The sequence below is a fragment of the Stegodyphus dumicola genome, chromosome 12 (assembly GCF_044657685.1).
Source record: "Stegodyphus dumicola isolate Sdum_Otavi_A_Nest chromosome 12, ASM4465768v1".
Taxonomy (NCBI): Eukaryota; Metazoa; Arthropoda; class Arachnida; order Araneae; family Eresidae; genus Stegodyphus; species Stegodyphus dumicola.
The window spans coordinates 59,379,481-59,397,106 of NC_140779.1; the positions used below are offsets into that span (position 1 = coordinate 59,379,481).

At 37.2% G+C, this 17,626-nt stretch overlaps 1 protein-coding gene across 1 annotated transcript in view; it reads right to left on the bottom strand.

The window, feature by feature from the left end:
- The window catches only part of LOC146993671 (uncharacterized), a 127,508-nt gene that overhangs the window by 61,574 nt on the left and 48,308 nt on the right, over nt 1–17,626 (bottom strand). The window lies entirely within an intron of this gene.

The following is a 17,626-nucleotide window of genomic DNA, read 5'->3' on the forward strand; positions in this document are numbered from 1 at the left end:
TGAAAGATTATTCGATTATATCGCTACTAATGCGGAAAAATTTGAATAGCAATCAGAAGCCGTATCTCTAGGGTCTTCACGTCACGATTTATTTTTATTTATTCGAATATAATAGTTAGATCTCTCTTCCTACAAGTATGTATCTTCATACGTATAAAATATCAAAAATAATAAAAGTAATTAATAAATTTTCTCTAGTTGCCCTGAAAACTACATCTGAATATAAAGATAAGAAAGACATCAGTAAATTGCTGTTATTTGCTGATCATAATGGTAATCAACCGAACGTGATCACATATACCGTCTTCAAAACTTTGATTTTTATCAAGCTTCATATTGTTACGAATTTGGTATTTAAAAAGCTAATGTTAGTTCAATTAGAAATTAAATGGTTTTATTTCTCGCGCAGTGCAGCGCGTGACGAATATTAAAAGAAAGCTAAGCCGGAAAATTGAAAATACAAGAGCGCGTGCATTAAATAAATAAATATCTCTTTTTGATTTCGAGAAAGTACTGGAAAATTCTAGCGCGTGATTTTAAAATCTTATAAAAGGAGGAAAACATCTCAGTTTGTAGTAGTTGCTTAGTTTGTTGTTGTTTAGAAAACTACTGTTGTTGATTGTAGCGAATTCGCGGATTAGCGTTCTTTAGCTGTTTTGAATTACGTTCTATTGAAATTTGAGTAGTTAAAAGAAAACTACTGTGAGATATTGTAATACTGCATGATAATTTGAGAAAATTTAAGCATTTTTGTTGTGATAATAATAAATTTTTGTTCATTTTTCATCGGACTTGTGCATTCATTTCATAACGAACCCGTACACACGCAACAATTTTTGGTGTCAGGAGTGGGATTTGAATGCCAATAACAAGAGCGATGGAAGAACAATTGAGACAGCTCATTAGTGCTTTTGCTGCGTTCCAAGAAAAGATGGAAGCTGGCCAAGCATCATTTAAGGAAGAAATGAAATTGGGCCAGGAATCCGTTAAGGAAGAAATGAAATTGGGCCAGGAATCCGTTAAGGACGAAATGAAAGCCGTTCAAGCTGGTCAAGAAGAAATGAAAAGAGAAATTACTTGCATAATAGAAAATAAATTTGAAGCTATGGAAGGCAGAATTGACGCAGTTGAAAATAAAGTTGGACATATTGAAGAAAGAGTTTCTTCGGTGAAAGAAGAAATAGAAGAAAGAGTTTCTTCTGTAAAAGAACAAATTGATGAGAGAGTTTCTGCAGTTGCCAAAGAAATGGATACTTTAAAGAAATTCGTAGCGTCGGCAGGGAGCAGGAGTGATGATTTTAAATTCTTACCAATGCCTGCTCGTCCACCTCTGAAGCTATCCACATATGATGGGAAGACATCCTGGCAGGTGTATAAGACACAATTTTCTATCGTGGCGGATGCGAATGGATGGGATTCCCAAGCTAAGGCCTGTCATCTCGCCGCTTCTCTAAGAGCCGACGCAGCGGATATCCTTCAGACTCTTCCCGAAAACAAAAGGTTAGATTTCGAAGCTCTGTCCGGCGCCTTGGAGTTGCGCTTTGGGGAGAAGTGTTTAAAAGACTACAGCAGGCTCCAATTAAAATCTCGTCAACAGAAGCCTACCGAAACACTTCAGGAGCTCGCCGCGGATGTTGAAAGGCTGTCCCATCTCGCCTTTTCGGAATGCCCGACAGAAACAAGGGAAATCCTGTCCTTGCAATACTTTATCGACGGCATCCGAGATACTGAAATACAGAAAGCTCTACGAATGGCGGATGTAAAAGATTTAAAAAGTGCTCTAGTGTACGCCATGAAATTTGAGGCAGCCCAGCAAGCCACTCGTCGAGACCGCCACCCAGTCAGAGCTGCTCAAGTCCAGGAGCCAGGGGATCAAGTCACCGCTCGACTTGACGATTTAACTAGACAACTGAACGCCTTGAGACGGAATATTGGTGAGAAGAAACCGACCGTTAAGTGCTGGAACTGCGGTGCTGAAGGACACATACGACGAAACTGCAAAACACCCCAGGGTACTGATGTTAAGACCGCTTCTAACAAGCAGCAGGGAAACTAATTAGTGGCCATCTCGCGGGGCGGAGGTTGCCAGATAATGAAAAGCCCCCGTTTAAAGCGCTTCAGATTTCTGCAGTGAGAGGCGGCAGTAATGGACTTTTCATAATAGGACATATTAATGGAGTTCCGTGCAATATGACTATAGATACAGGAGCCAACGTCACCATCATCCGAAAAGATTTGGCTCAACAACTAGGAAACAAACTTATCTGGACGCCGCCCTGCGTTACCCTCCAGACTGTGTCCGGTGAGAAGATCGACATCGACGGAAAAGTAAATGTTAACATCACGTTTGGAAGTGCCGCTTACCATCACACGGCATATCTAGCAGAAATCACTGATTCTTGCATACTCGGATTGGACTTTCTAAGGAAATACAATTTTTCCTTGGATTTTAAAAATAACGAATTGCATTCTACATCTGAGGACATAGCGTTATTTCTCGTTAATGATGAAGAAGTTAAATCTGTCCATAAAATCATAGCACAAGACTATATTACAATACCGGCAAGAACAGAAATTTTACTTCCTGGATCCATAGCCGAAAATAGAAATTTCCGCTACGGCATCATAGAATATCCCAATAACTGTAATATCCCAAAAGGAGTATTAGTAGCCTCAACACTCGTCGACCTATCCAGAACGGTTATCCCGGTGAGAGTCGCCAATGTAACTGAAAAGTCGAGAGTTATTAAGAAAGGTGAAGTGGTTGCAACATGTACTCCAGTAACCAGCGTTGAAAAAAAGAGTAACATCCCAGAATCCGTGTCCTCAGAGAGCATTACATCGGAGTTATTGCAGAATGCACAATTAAACGATAAAGAGAAAAATGCTGCCGATCGCGTCATTAAAGATCTTCAAGTTGTTTTCTCCCGCTCGTCTTCTGACGTGGGTCGAACTAGTTTGACACAACATAGAATAGATACTGGCGATCATCCCCCGATCAAGCAACATCCAAGACGTCTACCGTTTGCTAAACAGGAAGAGGTGCGAACACTGTTAAAAGATATGGAAGAAGGCGATGTCATCGAGCCTTCAGCGAGTCCATGGGCATCTCTCATCGTTCTCGTCAGAAAGAAAGACGGCTCAACAAGATTTTGCGTTGACTATCGCCGGTTGAATGAGGTTACGAAGAAAGACAGTTACCCTCTTCCTAGAATTGATGACATTCTAGACACTCTTTCTGGAAGCAAGTGGTTCTCAACACTTGATTTAAAGAGTGGGTATTGGCAGGTAGAAATCCATCCTGATGACCGAGAAAAGACGGCATTTACTACGGGACAAGGACTTTGGCAGTTCAAAGTGATGCCGTTTGGACTGTGTAATGCGCCGGCAACATTCGAACGTCTTATGGAGACTGTTTTGAAAGGCCTTTCTTACGAAGCCAGTCTGATATACCTGGACGATATCATCATCGTCGGAAAGAGTTTTGAAGAGCATCTAGAAAATCTTAGAAAGGTGCTTCAGAAACTGAAAGAGGCCAATCTGAAGCTGACTCCCGCTAAATGCAAATTGTTTCGAAAGGAAGTGACTTACCTGGGACATGTCATCTCTGCAGAAGGTGTGCGCACGGATCCTGAAAAGGTATCAGCGGTTAAATCCTGGACGCGTCCCGAAAATGTCCATCAGCTGAGAAGCTTCCTAGGGCTTTGCACCTACTATAGGAGATTCGTGAAGAACTTTTCTTCCATCGCAAGACCACTTCACAAGCTGACAGAGAGCAAGCAAAGATTCTTGTGGACAAAGGAATGCGAGGATGCATTTAACAACTTAAAGGAAGCTTTAACATCTGCTCCAATCCTGACGTATCCTCAGCTCGACAGACCATTTATTCTCGACACCGACGCGAGCAATGAAAGTGTCGGTGCTGTTTTGTCCCAAGAAATAGACGGCCAAGAACGTGTAGTAGCTTACTGGAGCAAGTGCCTGTCTAAACCGGAGAGGAATTACTGTGTCACAAGGAAAGAGTTGCTCGCCATAGTCAAAGCTGTAGAACATTTCCATCATTATCTATACGGGAGAAAATTCCTCCTCCGCACGGACCATGCCTCATTGGCGTGGCTTTTAAATTTCAAAAATCCTGAGGGTCAAATAGCCAGGTGGATACAGAGACTCCAAGAATATGACATCACTATCCGTCATCGTAAGGGATCATCACACGGAAACGCCGACGCCCTGTCTAGAAGACCTTGCCAAGAAAACTGCCGATATTGTTCCAGGGTGGAAGCGAAATACGAACTGCTGACTCCGGTCGCAAGACAAATTACAACATCAACATCGGCTGCTCGAGACCCGTGGAGTGATGATGAAGTCAGGAAAGACCAGCTGGAAGACCGCGACATTAAACCCATACTTGATTTAATAGAGTCATCAAACAGAAAACCTACATGGCAGGACATTTCTATCTGTAGTCCTACAACAAAACAATACTGGGCACTCTGGGATTCACTTCACATTCGAAACGGCGTCTTATACCGGAAATTCGAGTCGGATGATGGGAAGACGTTCCGATGGCAACTGATACTTCCGAGATCCCGGATTCCTGATGTCCTCAAAGAACTACATAACAGCCCTACAGGAGGTCACTTTGGAATTATGAAGACCTTACAGAGAGTTCGTGAGCGCTTTTACTGGAATAATGCAAAGAATGACGTGCAAAAGTGGTGCCGATCTTGCGATGCCTGTGCAGGTCGGAAAGGACCGAGGAAACGCAGCCGAGGCAGACTGCAACGTTACAACGTAGGTGCGCCTTTTGAACGTATCGCCTTTGACATCCTGGGACCTCTGCCACGAACTGCTGATGGCAACAAATACATACTCGTTGTCATTGATTACTTCACCAAGTGGCCTGAAGCTTATCCTATTCCTGATCAAGAGGCAGTCACAGTAGCTGAGGTAATGATACAGCACTGGATTTCCAGGTTCGGAGTGCCTCTTCAGTTACATTCCGATCAGGGAAGGAATTTTGCCTCGGCAGTAATCAAAGAACTATGCAAACTACTTGGCATTGACAAAACTCAAACGACGCCATTGCATCCCCAGTCGGACGGAATGGTAGAGAGGTTCAATCGAACCATCCTTAATAACCTCTCATTAGTGGTTTCCAGAAACCAACAGGACTGGGACAAGAAATTACCACTCTTTTTACTGGCTTACCGCAGTGCTGTCCACGAGACTACCGGCTATTCTCCATCACAGATGCTCTTCGGTCTTGACCTTCGTCTGCCTTGTGATCTATTGTTTGGCCGCCCTCCGGATGCTCCTTCATCCTCTGAGGAATATATTCAAGATCTCCAGGCCCGGTTTGAAGTGATGCACAATTTTGCACGAGAGCGAGTCAACTTGGCGACGGAGAAGATGGAGACCCGATACGACACAAGAGCTACTGAACATCAATTCCACGAAGGAGACAAGGTGTGGTTGTGGAATCCGACTCGACGGAAAGGACTTTGTCCGAAATTACAGTCACCTTGGGATGGGCCGTACACAGTCCTAAACAGGCTGAATGACGTCGTGGTTCGGATTCGTAAGTCTTCGAACTCTAAACCTAAAGTCGTTCATTACGACAGGTTAGCTCATTACTATGGCCATAGTACATAATGTAAATAATTGTAAATAGTATAAGACCATGGTCCATTTTTGTTTTTAAATGTGTATTTGATTTGTATTTGATAGCATTTGATTTGTTTTATGTATTGCATTTATTGTTCATGTTGTTTATTATTGTAATGTAATGCTTATTAATGCATTTATGCCACAGTTGTAAGTTTTGCTTCCTGTCCAGGGATTGTACTGCCCGGGACGTGCAGTCCTTGGGAAGGGGGCAGTGTTACGAATTTGGTATTTAAAAAGCTAATGTTAGTTCAATTAGAAATTAAATGGTTTTATTTCTCGCGCAGTGCAGCGCGTGACGAATATTAAAAGAAAGCTAAGCCGGAAAATTGAAAATACAAGAGCGTGTGCATTAAATAAATAAATATCTCTTTTTGATTTCGAGAAAGTACTGGAAAATTCTAGCGCGTGATTTTAAAATCTTATAAAAGGAGGAAAACATCTCAGTTTGTAGTAGTTGCTTAGTTTGTTGTTGTTTAGAAAACTACTGTTGTTGATTGTAGCGAATTCGCGGATTAGCGTTCTTTAGCTGTTTTGAATTACGTTCTATTGACATTTGAGTAGTTAAAAGAAAACTACTGTGAGATATTGTAATACTGCATGATAATTTGAGAAAATTTAAGCATTTTTGTTGTGATAATAATAAATTTTTGTTCATTTTTCATCGGACTTGTGCATTCATTTCATAACGAACCCGTACGCACGCAACAATATAAATACTAGGTTTTTGTTAGTCACGTAACTAGGCATCTTAAATTTAAGATGACAGATGAAATAACACTAGTTCTGAATTAGCTCACTCAGGAAGTAAAATTTTCTCCTTCCCGTCAATATAGCGTATTTATAGCTCCCAATTATAGCGATCACTAACTAAATATGTTATGGATTAGAAGCCTATTGCACTCCAGAAGTTTTTCTTTATTTGCTTTATGTGCATGCATGCTTGGTTGAGGAAGAAATTAAAAAGCCCCCCCCCTTTTTTTTTTTTTTTTTTTACTTAGATTATTCGAATGTATACGCCAGACATTTATTTGTTGAGCTGTAATTATAATTTGGAACGTGGTGCTAGAGCCGTTGGAGCCGAACCGAACGTCAGTTTGTTTAGAATTATAGAGTTTGATTACGCCAAAGCAGGTGAATTTGGAAAACAGCAAAATTGGTCATGCATCCAACTCGTTCATCGAGGCTTGAACTCCGGATGAACTACCAGTGTTCGGCGGCTCGCTTGCTAGAATTTAGGGATGAACTGATTGTTAGAATTGCGTTAGGCTCTTTGAATGTAGCAAAGCCACGAGGGTTACCTTCTTAAGATGGCAGGCTTTCGTGGAGGAATTTTCTGAAGGCTTAGATTAGGTTATTATGGCAAAGCACAGTAGGATGCCTTCATGTTGAACTTTCTTAGAGAAATTGGCTTCCCATACACGTTACACATGGAGAAAATTATGAAAACGTTTATGCAGCCGGCCCGTTAACCTTGATTCGAATCCAGGTCGGAACTACCAGTGTTCAGCGATTTAATTCCTCTACCGCGGGAGGGCCTAATTGTTGAAGGGAACTGGCTTGTATTCGTGTTACACACGGTGAAAACAAACAATGCAACCAGCTGATTCGTCTGGCATCGAACACAAACCAGTTCGAACTTCCAGTATTCAGTAGTCTTAACCAGTAGCAAAAATCCCTAATAGTGGCCCTGGTTACTAGTAGGATTGTAAGTATATTGGTAATCATGCAATCTACAGCAAGGAAATTTCGGAGCTTAATTGCAAAGTCAAATGCGACACTCCGATAAACGTGGTATATGTAGAGACGGAAAAATTTATTATTTAAAATACTTGTATTTATTAGTAAACATTTTATAAAATTTATTCTTAATTTAGCGTTTAAGAATTCTAAGAGAGTTATCTGAGTATTTTTTCTTCCTCTGGTAATCCAATAAAATTGAGTAAATTTATGTTCTGTAATATCTTTGCGTGTTATATGCAAAGTTTTTTTTTCGTTCAAAGTTAGACAAGTTTACACAAACAATACAGGTCGAAAAGGGAGCTGGTCTGCGCCCGGTGAGCCTGTCGGCAACGTCGCAAAGCGTAATTTGACTAACGAAAAGATTATGCTTTGGATCTGGTGAGATTGCCGTGGTATTATCCATAAAAATGGTTGGTGTTGGTGTATTTAATTATGGCAAAGCACACTAGGGCTATCTGCCTAAGGGGAGGGATGCCTTCGTGGAGGACTTTCTAAGGGAAACTGGCTCGTATAAACGTTACTCAAGGGGAAAACCACGAAAACTCCCATGCAGCCAGCCCGTTCGCGGAATTCGAACCTCGGACCGAACTACCAGTGTTCAGCGACTTTACCGCTCGGCCGCTGGTGGGCCCCATAAAAATGAATCTCTCCATTAGTCGCACTATGCATCACATAAACGTCAGCTGTGCGCCGCATGAGCTGACTCAAGCAGATAAGGTCAGACGTGTTCGAGCCTATACTATTCTTCTCGAATATCAACGCAAAATTAAAGTTCTGGACCAGATAGTCACTTGTGTTGAAAAATAAATTTATTTTAACAACATAGGCCAAAAATTTAGTTGATCTGCGCCCGTGTGTCCGTCGGCAGCATCGTAAAGCGCAATTTGACTAACAAAAAGATCATTCTTTTGTATTTGGTGGGATTGCCGTGGTATTAATCACAAATAGTATATGGAAAAAGGTAAAACCCTTGACAGTAAAGGATACAACGAGATGCTAGTGCATGTTGACGCTGCTATCAAGAAAAAGAGTCTAATTGAGTTCCGGCGCAGAAAGGTAACGTTCCATCAAGATAATACCATACGTGTCTGCATTCACCGGCTGGCATCTGTACGGACTCGAAAGGGATCTTTCACCACACCCACCATATAACCCCGACATCGCACGTTCGGACTTCTACCTTTTTTTCACACTTGCAGCTACATCTTGCTGGTCCTATCTTCACTTCTGCACAAGACATCGAAATGAGGTTGACCTGTGTTTGGACTCGGGCCACCAAGTTTCCGGGCCGAAGGTTTTGAAAAACTACCAAAACATTGGCAGAAAAGCATAGATTTTTGGTAGTGATTACTACCCGCACTAATGGTACTGACTGTTTTTTTTTTTTCTTTTTTTTTTTTTTTTTCTTTTTTTTTTTCCTAACTTTATGAAGAACGTTCGTGTTTAAAATTTTCGTTACAACCATTAAATTCTGTAATTTATGAATTCCTTCCCACTTATGTATTTATCAGCTGTACTTTATGAACCTGATATTCCTACAATTATCAGCTGTACTTTATAAATCTGATATGTAGAAACGCAATTTGATTTTATGCATTTCAGTATCAAGTGAAATCTTTAAACTAATCGTTCATTATAACACTTTATGTTGTTTTCATTCAAAGCTGAACTCAGATAATGTGCCGAGGTTGAACTACCAGTAATAGGCGACTTTAGCGCTCGCCCGCTAGAATTTAGAGAGGAACTGAGTGCTAGAATTGGGTTAGGCTCTTTGAATATAGCAAAGCCACGAGGTGGCAGATAGCAGATGCCTTCGTGGAGGAAGTTTCTGAAGGCTTAGTTTAGTTTATAGCAAAGCTCCCCATACACGTTACACACGGGGAATTTATGAAAACGCCCATGTAGCCAGCCCGTTCGCCTTGATTCGAACCCAGGTCGGAACTACCAGTGTTCAGCGATTTAACCGCTTGGGCGCGGGTGAGCCTAATTGCTGAAGGAAACTGGCTTGTATTCATGTTGCACAACAGGAAAACAAACCATGCAGCCAGCTGGTTCGCCTGGGATCGAACCGAAACCAGGTCTAACTTCCAGTAATCTATATTCTTAACCACTCAGCCACTGGCGGCGCGTGGCAGAAGTAAGAGCCACAGATATTGTAGTGAGCAGCAAAAACCTCTAATACTGGCTCTGGTTACTAGTAGGATTATATATTGGTAATCATCCAATCTACAGCAATGAAATTTCGGAGCATAATTGTGAAGTTAAATACGACACTCCGATAAACGTGATAAAGATGGAAAAATTTTAAAAAAAGGAAACTTACTATGCAAATACATGTATTCATTAGCAAACATTTTATAAAATTTATTCTTAATTTAGCGTTTATGAATTCTCAGAGAATTATCTCATCGGATTATTTTTTTCTCCTCTGGTAATCCAATATAATTGAGTAAATTTATGTGCTGTTAATATCTTTGCCTGTTATGTACATAGTTTTTTTTTTTTTTTTTTTCCGTTCAAAGTTAGATAAAACTGAACGTACGTTACACTGAAATTACTTTGTCTAGAAAGTAAGCCGCTTGGATAGAAACAGATGTGGGGTTTCATTTTTAGAAGACATGAGATCACTTTCTGTAAAGTAATGTTATAAAATTTTGAATTTGAAATAATCGTACTTCGTTTTTAGTAGCGCAAAATGATAAAGATTTAATGAGAATATAGCAAAGCATCTTTTTAGAAACGCTGTTATAATTTTGCTATTTTATTTTTTTATGGTAGGTCAAGGAAAAAGGCAGGCTGCTAAATACGGTAACAGCACATTGCTCTGTTTCATATATAGCGAATCCGCTCTGAAATGAGGCACGAAGCAGTAAAGTAGCTGAACACCAGTAGCTCGGTCCGACTGGCTGCGCTTTCGTGGTTTTACCCTGTGTAACGTGTATAGGAGTCAATTCCCCTTAGAAAGTCTTCCACGAAGGCATCCTTTTCCTTAGGCAGATAGATCGTACCGGTGTTTATGTTATCAACAGTACTGGTTATTTTCAAAAATGATCATCCTAGAAAGGTGATTGCCAAAAAGTATTCGCTTCGCTTATTTATACGTTATGCATGAATATACTCTTTTTAGTCAATCTAACATATATAAATTACTAATGCTTAAACAAATTCAATTTTCAATATTCTGTTTCCTATTTGTTCCTGTTCAATGAAACAAATTCATTCACAGCAAATCCAAATGCGTCGCTACAGGAAGATGATAAACCAGCTCAGTACGTAATTACAGTTGCATCCGGAAAAGAGTACATATACATATAAATATATAATATATATATATACGATATACAATATAACACTTTATGTTGTTTTCATTCAAAGCTGAACTCAGATAATATGCCGAGGTTGAACTACCAGTAATAGGCGACTTTAGCGCTCGCCCGCTAGAATTTAGAGAGGAACTGAGTGCTAGAATTGGGTTAGGCTCTTTGAATATAGCAAATAAATATTATCGTTTTTTAGGATGTATCTATAATATGTATCATTTTACTTTAGTAAAATATAATATTCAATTTTGTAATTTAGGAATTTCTTCCCCCTTATCATGTATTATCAGCTTGTACTTTACCCCTTCAATTATCAGCTGTATTTTATAAACCTGAAACATAGAAACGCAATTTGATTTTATGCATTTCAGTATCAAGTGAAATCTTGAAACTGATTCTTCATTATAACACTTTATGTAGTTTTCATTCAAAGCGGATCTCAGATAATGTGCCGTGTACTAGAAAAATTTGATAATGATTTATCCACTTTTGAAATAAAAAAATAATAGTTAGGAGTGTTATACGATTTTATAATACAAGTAAAAAATATATATAAAGCTTTGGAAAGTGCTAACACATATTTATGGATGGATAAGTAAATGGAATATTATGTGCATTATGTGTATATATACACATATCATCAAGTATAAATTCATTTATATGTTGTGTAGAGAATTTGTCTGATAGCGGTATAAAAACTAGGTGAATGATTTTCTGATTTATGGAAATTTTAATTTTATTTGATTCTGAATTATTTATTTTAAGGCTTTAATTTTGGGGAAAAACAGATGCTTCTGGGAATATTATTTAGTTTAAAAGAGTATTATTTATTTTCCTCTATTTGCAAATCTTGTACAAACTTTTATTCATTGTGAAAGAAGCAGGGAAAGGGAGGCAATTTTTTGCCAAGTCATGATTTCGCGCGCTTTGTCCTTTAGAATGTTCGAGAAAGAATTTTCATTGTTAGTTGACCTTAAGAGAGGAAAGTACGTGACAGAAAGGTCAAAGGTTGCTACTTGTCTTTCAATGTTTTCTTTATATATTTAATATGTTTTTTCCTATATTTCTTGTATATGTTTTTCTTATGTTTCGATCCTCTCACGGCGCGGTCCCGGGATGCATTTTTTTCACAACGCAAAAATGCTGTACACGTTTCACTATACGATCACTAAAATTTTGTTAGTTGGAAAATTCTTAAGAATTTAGTTTTCCTCCCTAAGAGGAAGTAGAAACCTTTTCACGGCAAGTAGTTTCATATTTAACATTTAACATATATGAATTTAAGATATAACATTGGTCAAGATGTCCACTAACAGATAAGTTTATATTTTTTTTTTTTTTTTTTTTGTTTGTTTGAACTTTAAAATCCTCTCACGGTATTCTAATATAACAATTGGTGCCGTGACCTCTGCTTAGTGAAGGATCGAATCAGTAACTTATTTTTTGAATTTATTTATTTCGTATAACTTACTCTTTTAAGAAGGTGTTAAATTTTATGTGCTAGGATTAATTAGAGTTTTTGATTTGTGTTTGCTTATTTGTTAATACGAGAGTGATAAAGTTTGAAAATGTGTGTGAATTTCAAAAATTTTGGACTTTAACGTTAGGCAAACAGAATTGAACTTTAAAATTAGGAAATATATATATTTTAATGTAGCAGAATAGGTACTGTACATTCTTACTGTTGAAAATCCTTGAGTGTTTTCTAGATGTGTATTTTTGATTTTCGACGTACTAATTTATGATACAAGATGGAAAATGAATTATTTCACGATAATCCTATGCTATTTGTATATCCTTGTAACAAGTTTCGAGTGCTTGTCTTTAAAAACTGGACTCATTTTTTGAGCACTTCTAAGAGAAAGAGATTAAAGACTCTAATTATTTTACTGAATGAGACAAGCCATAGCTATGCGTAGCTAGAAATTTTTTTTTTGTGTGTGTTTTTGCTAATTATTTAACCTAGAATCTTGTGAAATGTGTAATTGCGAGGGGTAACGTTAGAGAAATTTTGATTTTTTTTGACTTAATTGAATAATATTTTGTGAAATGTATGTAATGTTTTCATAATTCTCTAGCGTAGTATATTATTGCTTTTTGATTTACATTGTTTTGATATGATTCCAGTATATTGTGTAATGTTTTGATATGATTCCAGTATATTGTGTAATGTGTTAGTAATTTAATTTAGTATTGAGCAATGAATTTTATAAGTTCTGAAGGCATAATGATACAAATGAATGAGTAAAAATTGTAGATTGTTTTTCAATTGCCAAATTCTGTTTTAAGGTCAACATGGGTTAGATTTGGATTTTTGCCTGAGATCAGCAATAGTGATGTTTGGTTATTTAATTTTTTTTTTTTTTTTTTTTTTTTTGGATTGAATTCTTCAGCTTGAGTGAAGTTCTGAGTAGTTTAATGAGCCAGAGTAATTGAGATTAGTTATTTTCTGAGTTTTAAGTTTGTGAAGAGTTGTCATGTGAGAATTGTTTAAACAGTAGAAATTTAGTCTTGTGAATTGTAGAAAGTGAAGTTTAAGGAGAATTTTGTGACAACGGGAATTTGTTTCGTGAAACTGTTTGAAATACGTTTGAGAAGATTAGTTACTTATGCTCTGTACTCATGTGTGGGAATTTTCTGTTGATTACAAGTAGTTTGTCTTGAATTTGCTAGTGAATCGTAATAGATTTGATTTGAGTTACTGAATTTTCTTTCTTGGTTGGACTTGTTGCTGAATTTGGGGTTAATTCTTGTTTTGGCTTAAGTTTTGTATTTGAATTGGTAGTATCAAGATAGTTGTATCAGGTTTTTGTTTTGTTTTGGTGGTTTCTGCCAAGGTCCGTAAAATGTAAGTTCTCTGATGTTAGTTTCTGTGGAAGAATTGAGATTTCTGTGGTCATAGGAATATAGTAGAATTTGAGTTATGAATTTCATTTGTGTGATTTTTAGGGATTTTTGAGTTACGAGTTATGAGTTTTTTTAGTTTAGCACTCTTGAGAACTTTGCATTTGTTGCTTGCAGTTAGGTCTTGCGTGAAGTTGTAATGTCCTGAAAGCTCGTTTTCTTGTAAATACTTGCACTTCATGGTGGCACTTGACCTCTTACACCGGGGCAAACAGGAACTTGTTATCTGAGAAAACTATTGTTGTATCTTTTTCATTGTGTTGGTTCAGGATTGTAACGTTTCAGTTAGCGCACTTTTCTTTCCGAGATAAGAGATCTTATGTTCTTTTTCAACGTGTCTGGAGGTTTGCTTGATACGTAAAGTGTGAGTCTGTCATTTATAATACAGCGCTTTGCTCAGCTTACATGGACGCGGTAAAGAGTTACTTTGTTTCTATTGTTTGGGTGGAGGTGTTGCTGAAGGCTGCTACTTAGGTTACTATACAACGTTTTGGAAGAGTCTGATGCAGAATAGATCTCAGTTTTTGCCTAAAATTGGGGGGTTTGTTTTGAACACTTTTTTGATTTGTGATATTTTATTTAGTGTTCTAGTAACGTGCTTCAGTCCAGCTTTGATTGATTTCTTTGACTAGGTTGAATTTTTTTTTCTCGTGGACTTAAGGGATTTTTAGAATTACTGAAATTTTTGTTGTCTAACTAAGGGGACTTAAATATGGTGTTGTTACTCACTAGTGTTTCCGTGAGGTGTGAAATTTTTAGCGACACTTCACTCTTGCTGGTTGATTTTTTATGGCTGGATTTGAATTACAGTGAAATATTTTTGGCTTGATATGGTTTAACATAATGCTTATGTGTGTATTTGTTTAGGTATTGCAGTTTACAAATAATTTTTTAAGTATCGCTGATCTCATTGCTCATTTGAATTATGTACGAAATTTTTACAGTTTAATTGTATTTTCATTTTATGTGTATATGTGTATCTTGGTAGTATTTGTAAATTTTGGGCCAAACGTTATTTTGTACATGCATTAGGTTGTATTAGTATTATTTTTGTGTGTTTTGGATAAAATTCTAATTGGTATTTGCACAGCGTATTCGTTATGTTCATTCTCGGAATTGATTTTGGTTGGATTGAATTTTTGGACACTCACGTTTTCTTTCGTTCTGATTTTTTTTGTGTGGGGTATTTTCGGCTGGTTCCGAGGTTCCTGGTGTTGTAACGTTCTTTTCTTTTCTAATGCTTGGCCCTGATCAGGCCGCTTCTGTTCTTAGACGTGATTGTTTGGGATTCAATCTTGGAAGTTATTCAATTTCGTAGTACTTAGGGGTCTTTACTCCTTATTTGAATACGTTCATGTGACATATTTTATTTGGAATTGTTTGAATTATTAGTGTGTTTATTTTCTCAGGAATGTATTTTATGTATCTGCGGCGCGTTAATTATCTTATTTTTATTTATTTCATTTTTTTGGTGTGAACAATTGGATTAGATTATTTCTTTCTTCGGGTGTGAGTATCCGAACACATTCAGTGGCTTATCTATCGTAAGGGAAAAATTGAAAGATAAAGTCTTCTTCAACTTTGAAAGAGTGATTGTTCTTCCTTGGTCGAAGGTGAGACGTAGGAGGGTGAAATCTGGTTTCTTTTAAGGTCAAGTTCCTCTACTAAGGAGTATTGTGGTGCTGAGTTCACATTTCGGGGTTGGTTGCTTTCATTTTCTCGCGTTGAAGGCTGCAGAGGGGAGTTGTTAACACTTTCTAACTACAGGGTTTTCCCTCGCTTGCATTGACAACTCCGTACTCATTTAATGTACTCCATGATTGTGCTCAGCAGAAATTGTCACAATAGTAGAATGTGTTCGACCTCAGGTGAAATTGTTTACATTAATGGACTGAAAAGGAATGAATAGATAAATAAACGTTCAGAAATGTGGCCACACAGATATTGCAACACTAGTGTGATGTAATGAACTGGAAGAAAAAAAAAAAAAAAAGGGAGAAAATCTTTTTGTCATAAAATTATTGATTGATCTTAGACATATTTTGTTTGTGATTAACGCCTTATTTTTATTTTTGTATGTGTTCTGAGTATTTCTAGGTTTAATTTATTAAGTGATTTAATTGTTTTGATTAATTGTTTTTTAATGATCTTCCTTGAGTATTTTAATTAGTAATTGCTTTGATTAATATTGTTGTTTTACTTGCACATTTTGGACTTGAAATTTAATGTGTCAGTAACGTCACTGTTACCAATGAGTCGTGTGAACTATTGTTACATTATGTTATCCTTTAGCCTTATTGCACAGTATGAGTCATGGTATTTCAAGAAGTGTCTGTCTGCTAAATTTTGGTAAATCAAAATTTAATTCCTTAGGGGAAAGGAAATGTTGTGTAGAGAATTTGTCTGATAGCGGTATAAAAACTAGGTGAATGATTTTCTGATTTATGGAAATTTTAATTTTATTTGATTCTGAATTATTTATTTTAAGGCTTTAATTTTGGGGGAAAACAGATGCTTCTGGGAATATTATTTAGTTTAAAAGAGTATTATTTATTTTCCTCTATTTGCAAATCTTGTACAAACTTTTATTCATTGTGAAAGAAGCAGGGAAAGGGAGGCAATTTTTTGCCAAGTCATGATTTCGCGCGCTTTGTCCTTTAGAATGTTCGAGAAAGAATTTTCATTGTTAGTTGACCTTAAGAGAGGAAAGTACGTGACAGAAAGGTCAAAGGTTGCTACTTGTCTTTCAATGTTTTCTTTATATATTTAATATGTTTTTTCCTATATTTCTTGTATATGTTTTTCTTATGTTTCGATCCTCTCACGGCGCGGTCCCGGGATGCATTTTTTTCACAACGCAAAAATGCTGTACACGTTTCACTATACGATCACTAAAATTTTGTTAGTTGGAAAATTCTTAAGAGTTTAGTTTTTCTCCCTAAGAGGAAGTAGAAACCTTTTCACGGCAAGTAGTTTCATATTTAACATTTAACATATATGAATTTAAGATATAACATTGGTCAAGATGTCCACTAACAGATAAGTTTATATATTTTTTGTGTTTATTCGATCCTCTCACGTGAACATTCCTCATAACATATATATAATTTTTATGTCGCGATGAAATTACCGAAATGCTTAAAAATCTAGTTATTTTTAAAAACTGTTTTCTTCCGCAGAATAACGGCAAATTATGAAACATTACGCAACATTGAAAAGCGTGATGAACAAATTTTGCGAAAAGAAATAGCGACTGCTGCACGTATCTCATAGATATATTTCATTCAACACAAAAGTGGAGAAGTTCTATTCCTGTTCAAAACATACCCTGCAGTCTGAGTCACAGACGGAAGAAATGACAGCAGGTCCTTTTGTTCAACTGAGGGGATGTGTTTAAGAGTGTTTTATGGCTTACTCACTTTACCGTCAAACGAGTACAAAGAAAGGGAAGCGTCGTTGCCATAGTAACCGGGCTGTAGGTAGTCTTACAGATTTGAGTCTTTAGCGCTCAACGTTCGTAGCGCCATCTGTTATTAAAAATCGACATGAGAAAGGGGTATTAAACGCTCTTAAGGTTAAAAACAGAGGCGTGTTTAGAGGGAGAAGATTTCGCGATGGAAGCCAGCGGGGAAGGCGGGTTGTCCAGCATCGGTCATTGTCAGGTCTTTAGTAATTACTCTCCTCGCACCGCATGTAGTTATAGCCTTAAGCTGCGGTTTAGTGAAACATTGATCGACGCATAACAGAAAACGAATTCATCCTGAGCTTTGGTATAAGAAACAGTTGTAGATGCAACTTGATAAGAATAGTACTAAATTTTTTATCTAATTAATTTTCGCATAATTTCTTTTCTCATTTGATTTTAATTAAAAGTAGCGTATCTGCACAGCAAAAAATTGTTTAATTTTGCATTTAAGTTTGAAAACAAGAATACCATAGTTATTAAAATTAAGAGGTTTATTTCAAAATTATTAGTCCAAAATTACTAGTCC